Source organism: Schistocerca piceifrons, chromosome 9, assembly GCF_021461385.2.
Source record: "Schistocerca piceifrons isolate TAMUIC-IGC-003096 chromosome 9, iqSchPice1.1, whole genome shotgun sequence".
In the NCBI taxonomy this organism is placed as follows: Eukaryota; Metazoa; Arthropoda; class Insecta; order Orthoptera; family Acrididae; genus Schistocerca; species Schistocerca piceifrons.
In genome coordinates, this window is record NC_060146.1 from 211,311,099 (window position 1) to 211,318,524 (window position 7,426).

The following is a 7,426-nucleotide window of genomic DNA, read 5'->3' on the forward strand; positions in this document are numbered from 1 at the left end:
TTTGTCAGAATGAGACATGGGAGGTCAACGAGGGTGAGATCTAACTTTGCCAAAAAATATTTAATTGCTTGAAAGTAATAAGGGTAACAAGTACATTATAATACCCTTGTCTGTACATCCGTCCACAGCCTAGATATAATTTTCAAAATAAAACCTTGTCCTTTACAGGCTGTAAATTGTCTCCGTTTGTTTATCACTGGCCAATTTCGACGGCGTACTTGTTATCAGGCAATATACAGAACATCTGTCGGCATCACTTCGCAACAGACGTGACATATAAATTAATATATCAGTTCACACGTGAGACGAAAACATGAATATGGACTGTATCGAACATGAACAGAAACTTTGTAATCCATGTGGGAGAAACACGTGTAGTACAGTTGAAGAACGACAACCTTCCACTGAAGAACCACCTTTTTCCATGCATTAACGTCAACTTATTCCAAGGGACAGTCAGATGAAAACGATATAGATGGAAAAAAAGTAGCTATACTCTTTATTGTTTCAAAAGCAGTCACCATAACTATTAATATATTTATCCCACTGTGAGACAAGACTCTCAATGCCTTCATGGAAAAAATGTACGCTGCAGAAGTTTCGCTGGGACACCCTTACACATACTCCATAAGCAACTTCCACATTGTTCGAAATCTTCAGAAAGATATTCGTAGTCATCCATTTCCTTCGGACGAAGACGTGCGTCCCTGAAGTACAACCGTGGATGTGTAGGCAGCCACAAAATTTTTTCCCATGAAATGACTCACCGTCTTATCTCACAGCTCCCGTATAAATGTATAACCATTAATGGCGACTAGTTATGAAATATTGAACAGTTCACTTACTTTCGTCCAGCTCTCTCGTTTTAACTAACACTGCCGCATCTAACTTGTATTACTCAGTCACAGCTGGCTGTTTCACTGTGATCATCAGGAAGAGGACCCAGTCCAGTTGCGGCGTGCTGTCTGATTTCAGGTTAATGAAACACTGTCTGATCCGGCAGAGGGATGTAGCGCGCCCCTTGCTTGGGGCTGTCTAACAGCCGTGAGACGTGTAGTGGCTGTCGTTGTGGTCTTCAGTCACAAGGCTCGTTTGATGCCGCCCTCCACGCTACTCTGTCTTCTCTAAGTGTCGCCATCTCTGAAGAATTAGTGGAGTCTACTTACATTTGGGTCTGCTTTCTGTAACCAAGCATTGGTCTTCCTCTACAATTTTTGCCACCCTCTCTTCCCTCCATTACCAAATTGGCGACTGAGACTCTGTAGATGGCCTGTAAATCTGTAAACCTATACGTTCTTAAATTCTTCATTTGTGTGGCCGTGTTGTCCGTAGCTGCTTTACAATTCCTGATGGTAGTTTTGTTCCGCCGTTAAAACTACAATAAAATGCGTGTTTTTCTCACCAGACGCGTTTCGCTATACTGAAGTGAAGCGTCATCAGTGGTCTGTAATTAAAGGTATTTACTATTTGATTTGTTTTGTTTTTAGTTACGATAATTTCTGCTTGGTTTTTCGCCTACGTCAGGAGATGCCGTCTGCTACAGTGTTTTTGGTTCCTTTCTTCGTTACGAAATGAAAAATTGTGGTCTACTTTTATGCTGCTTTGCAGAACTATGCATTTCTCATGTCTAACACAGCATAATTTCATACACAGCTGTTCACTGTTTGTTTGCATTATGTTTTGTAGCACTGTTAACATTACCACCAGTTTTTCTTTGATCTATATTTTTTTCCCCGTCTCTGTAGTTCATTATAGTTGTAAATACTCTATTGAATTACTTTAAGGAGTAGCGATGAAGTTTAAATTTTGTGTGGTGAGTAAGTGAAGGGGGGTGGAAGGAGGGAGAAGCAAAGATGAATGGACAGTAAATGCACTGCATTGCGATGGAGAGTGAGTTGGGGAAAAGGGTGAGGACCAAAAAGTTAGAAGAAATTCGGGGTATGGAGCGTGGGAGGGGTTGTCGAGTGAGGCAGAATGTAGGATGGAAAAGCCCTTCCTTTTATATCATTTCTTCAATTATTTTATGTAATCTCCGGTTTTCAGTATGTGTTTGGTCATTGATCAAACTATTTGTTTCTTGTTAATGCTTTTTTGCATATGGAAGTTTTCTTGAAAATGGACGTGTTTGCCTTTATTGATTCTTGTGATATTCATATATTTTTCAATAGTGCTTGGTCTGAGGTACTCCTGTTCTTGTATACAAACTGTGCTACAAAATTCTTTCCTCTGTTTCTCTTCATCCTCATTCATTCTCGTATTAATGAGTCACGATGGAGTACAATATACGCCTTGTTCTCTGCGTCAGCGTACGGCGGCTGCATCAGCGGCGGCTGCAGCGGCCGCGGCCAAAGCGGCTTCCAGCGTTCCAGCAGTTCCAGTGCCCATCACGCTGACCATCAAGAAGGACTGGAACCCCTGGGGGTAGAGCGACGGGCGACGCGACTGTCGCAGGTGAGTCCAGCGCAAAAAGTAACCACGCCCACTCACCAGTCTACTCTCGCGTCCCTCCCTTCACTTTGAAACGACGATTGAGGTGCAATATCCCGTCGACAACGACGTCAGCGACTCGGATTGGAGAAGTATACGGGAGGAAATCGTCGGTTTTTTTTTTTCGGAAAAAGAACTCAGCATTCACCTTAAGCAATTTAGGTAAACCAAGAGAAATCTAAAACCTCAATGACCAACAGGGATTTCAACCGCAGGCTTTCCAAACGCAAGTCCGTTATCTACCCACAGCGCGACGTCACTTGCTAGAAAAATTGATAGGAAAGTTAAAGATAAAGGTATGATTCTTGAGAGCGGAGGTCAACTGTTCAAGTAGGTTTAAATATCGTCTTATTCCGGATACGGGAGTAGGAGCTTTTATTCTGCTATCGCAGTATCGACAATACGCCATTTCCAAGAATTCACAAATATTAGATGTAAAGTCACGGCAGAGATACGCAGTTTGAATCTGTGGCATTAGGTGCAACATTAGGCAACAGGTGTAAAACACAGAAACCAGAGGGCAGTTTTAACACTCGAGGATAATGAAAAGGAAGCTGTAGTTGAGAAGGGAGTGCGATAGGGTTGCAGCCTATGCCCCGTGTTGTCCTCTCCGTACACCGGGCAACCTAGTAAAGGAAACCAAGGAGAAAATTTGAAAACAGATCAGGGGGAAGAAATGAAAACTTTGCGGTTTTGCCGATGACATTATAATTCTGTCAGAGGTGGCAAAGGAACTGAAAAAGCAGTTGAACAGAATGCATAGTATGTCGGAAAGGAATTATACAAGGAATATCAGCAAAAGTTGAACAAGAGCAGTTGATCTTCACGCCTTCCCAGAGCGGTTCCTGCTGGGAGCCATCGTCTCCATCATTGAGTAACTGGCCTGAAGATGATCGTACACAGATGGAAACCGATACTTAAAAAAAATCGTGCTATCAAGACTGATTTCTCATTAAAAATTTTACTAGTCCTTTCCAGTCGCTGCTGTTTCCATGAACAATTTAAAAAGAAATTAAAACAACAGTAATGGAATCTACGTGGATTGAAGGACGTGATGGTGATAGAATTAGATTAGAAAATGAGACGCTTAAAGTAGTATGTGAATTTTGCTATTTGGACAATAAAATAACTGACGAGGGCTGAGATAGAGAGAACGCAAAACGCAGACTGACAGTAGCGAGAGAAAAGTTTCTGAAAAAGACAAATCTGCTAGAGTCGAATATACTTGGAGCGTTCAACAATGATTGCCACAATTTTTTATTTTTGCGTTCACAGGAACCATTTACCGAACAAACGTATAAAGACCATATTACAGGTACTCCCCACCAATGTCTATGCACTTTTGCCAGCGGTCTAGCAGCTACCGTAACTGCGTAGCAAACCTTTGGGGGTATTCCGGCGCCACTTTCAGACAACTACATGAAGTTGGTCATTAGTGGTGGACTCGCATGGCCTGTTCCACTGCGTCGAGTAGGGCACAGTGGCTAGGAGCTATATCCGGTGAATATGGAGGACTTGGTTGCGCAGTAAACCCTAGTTTACACGCGGTCGCAGTCGTATGACGACTGGCATGTGGTCGCGCATTGTCGTGCTGGAGCAGAGCGCCACGGCGCCATATTCTGTGGCTACGTTGTCGAGTCATCAGCGCAGTTGGTGCAGCTAACAGCAGCACCAGTCACTGTTGAGGGTCGTACTGGGAGGAAACCAGTCCGCCGGCAGTTCGCCTCCCTGATCGCAGAACGCAGTCGCATTCCTCTCTGCACGAATAGTGCCGGCCGTGGCACCTTGGGTCGAGGGTCTCTGCTGTGCTTCCACTCAGCAGACTGGCTGTTCTTTCCTGGAGTCTCATGGAAGAACCGTGACTCTCCGGCCGTGACGAGCCGCTGAGAGAACACGGCTGGATCACCACTGTTCAGTTGCAGCAACTGTTGGTGTTATCTCCACACGCGCAGTGGTGGGGGAACCGTCCAGCACACACCTTCAGCTCCTCACGGAGGATGGTGTGGAGGATCGCCCGTCACACACCTGCTGCCTTCTCTAGTTCGTCAAACGTCATTCGGCTGTGACCCAGCATCACGTCATTGAGACGCTGGGCACTGCTCGGTCTGCGTACTCGTGCTGGAAGCCCAGTGCTTTTGCGTTTTTCAGCACAGTTCCTTCCGTCCAACAACAGTCATACGGCTCTGCGCGTTGGTGCTGTTTCGCCACATATGGCTACTGACTTCTTGTAGATATCTGGAGCAGTCAGAGAAACCACACTGTCCACCGTTGTCAATGTCCAATAGCGTATTCGCAAGCCATTACAGGTTCTGCTGCCATGTGCCACATATGCGAAGCAGCAACATTATCCGGTGGCAAATACATCGACACGCATTTTCGATTGCTACTTTGCAGGAATTATAGTGGGAGAGCTAATCAAAACTAAAGGAACTAACCACTTAACTGTGACAAATGCAATAACAGACACTTCTGTTTTCTAGCAGTATTACTATCATGATACCACTGACACCGATTACTACATCTGCTATGTTGCCTGCCCTATCTAAAAACATGAAGACGAGGCTTTTATTCAACCCTGCAACCCATACGTAGCACGAGAAAACATTATGAATGTGTCTTGTAATTTTGTTTTTACTTTTCAGCTCTCGTCTAACTTCTAAATAAAAAACAGTAACTCCGTCTTCTATTGTTTCAGGTGTGACACCACTTTTTATTCAACGAACGGATAGATGCTGTTCCCACGGACCTCAACGATAATTGATTTTTGATATAATTTGTATATAAACAGTTCTGAACTGTGTGATGTCTTGCTGAATCTGTAATTAGCGTTTCAATAAACATCTGCAGTGTCAGAAAAAACAGTCGAAATTTTTCCAACTTACCTGATATGAATGATTAATGCATGAGAAATACTTTCTAAATTCTGACCATTGCTTTCACGCAAAGTAATTGTACGGTTTCTCAAAATTTCATTCTGATGACGACATCCTTAGTAGGTGTCGAAACCTAGGTCAATGTACCAAATAGTTATTTGCGAGTGGTTGGCTGTACAATTTCTGTGTTTGAAAATTGTATGCCGGCCGAAGTGGCCGCGCGGTTCTGGCGCTGCAGTCTGGAACCGCGAGACCGCTACGGTCGCAGGTTCGAATCCTGCCTCGGGCATGGATGTGTGTGATGTCCTTAGGTTAGTTAGGTTTAAGTAGTTCTAAGTTCTAGGGGACTGATGACCTCAGCTTAATAATTACAAATGAAATCTTCCCTTTGAAATTAATTCAGTTTCTCAATAATTTTAAGTGCAATCTTCGCATACAAATTTAAATGCTCCTTATTAAAGGTGATTTTCTGATTATTTCGACGAAACGTAGAATGTGTCGTCGTGTGGCCCTTAGTCGTTATCTGCAATAACCCAAAACTGTTCCTTACCTTTTTTACTGCTACTGGATCGCCATCTGACTGCTACATCGAACTGCGACATGAATGTACTTACTCTGTTTTACTATACTCTATTAGCTGCTGGTGGGCTTTCATAATAAGTTGCGGTATTTATGACCAAGGCTGACGTTATTCTTTAATAGCGAAGCTGACGTTATTCTTTAATTAATTTGACTGAAGCTACGTAATTCATTGTTAAACTTTTTCTTGACAACAATAAAACTTTGCAAAGTTTTACGTTGATGGTTTTTGGGATGGATAATAATCAGTACTGCGATATTGCTGGCAAAATTTAATAATATTCTGAAAACGATGCTTCAAATATTTACTGTTGGTAATGAAATGATTTTACAAACGTTCAAATGGGACTTACTTTTTACAATAATCTTACAAATAGCATTGCGCAAACATACCTTCAGTAGAAAGTATCGGCCGTGAGTCGTGCTTCGGTAGCTCAGCTGCTAGAGCACTTGCCCGCGAAAGGCAAAGGTCCCGAGTTCGAGTCTCGGTCGGGCACACAGTTTTAATCTGCCAGGAGGTTTCATATCAGCGCACACTGCGCTGCAGAGTGAAAATCTATTCTGGAAACATCCCCCAGGCTGTGGCTAAGACATGTCTCCGCAATATCCTTTCTTTCAGGAGCGCTAGTTCTGCAAGGTTCGCAGGAGAGCTTTTGTAAAGTTTGGAAGGTAGGAGACGAGGTACTGGCAGAAGTAAAGCTGTGAGTACCGGCCGTGAGTCGTGCTTCGGTAGCTCAGTTGGTAGAGCACTTGCCCGCGAAAGGCAAAGGTCCCTAGTTCAAGTCTCGGTCGGGCACACAGTTTTAATCTGCCAGGAAGTTTCATATCACCGCACACTACGCTGCAGAGTGAAAATCTCATTCTGGAAACATCCCCCAGGCTGTGGCTAAGCCATGTCTCCTCAATATCCTTTCTTTCAGGAGTGTTAGTTCTGCAAGGTTGGCAGGAGAGCTTCTGTAAAGTTTGGAAGGTAGGAGACGAGGTACTGGCAGAAGTAAAGCTGTGAGTACCGGGCCTGAGTCGTGCTTCGGTAGCTCAGTTGGTAGAGCACTTGCCCGCGAAAGGCAAAGGTCCCGAGTTCGAGTCTCGGTCGGGCACACAGTTTTAATCTGCCAGGAAGTTTCATACCTTCTGTAGTCTCGAGTTTCTCCAAAAAAATAATTCAATAATATTAGTTCCTCTTATGATAATAGTTAGCTGATGTCTCTGTACATCCGTTTATAATCTCTTGTAAATCATAGCTGGTGGCTGGCAGGCACACCGCTCCTCTCAACCTCTCGCTTCAGACCTGCTACCGACTCGCTTCACATCTCGCTCACTACTGACTTCCTACGAACGCTGAAGTGCGGTCTCTCCCGCCAACAATGCTTTCTGGTGCAGACAATCCCTGCTACCATTACAAAATGTATCAATACGCGGTCTTTCCCGCTTTTTTCTTAAAATGTATCCATACTCGGTCCCTCCCGCCCTTTTTAAAATTAAATCAA

General features: G+C 43.8%; 1 non-coding gene across 1 annotated transcript; it reads left to right on the forward strand.

The window, feature by feature from the left end:
* Positions 1 to 6,962: 6,962 nt before the first annotated feature.
* Trnas-cga lies at positions 6,963 to 7,037 on the forward strand. Its single transcript has one exon. It is a non-coding gene; the product is annotated as a tRNA-Ser (tRNA).
* The last annotated feature ends 389 nt before the right edge of the window (positions 7,038 to 7,426 follow it).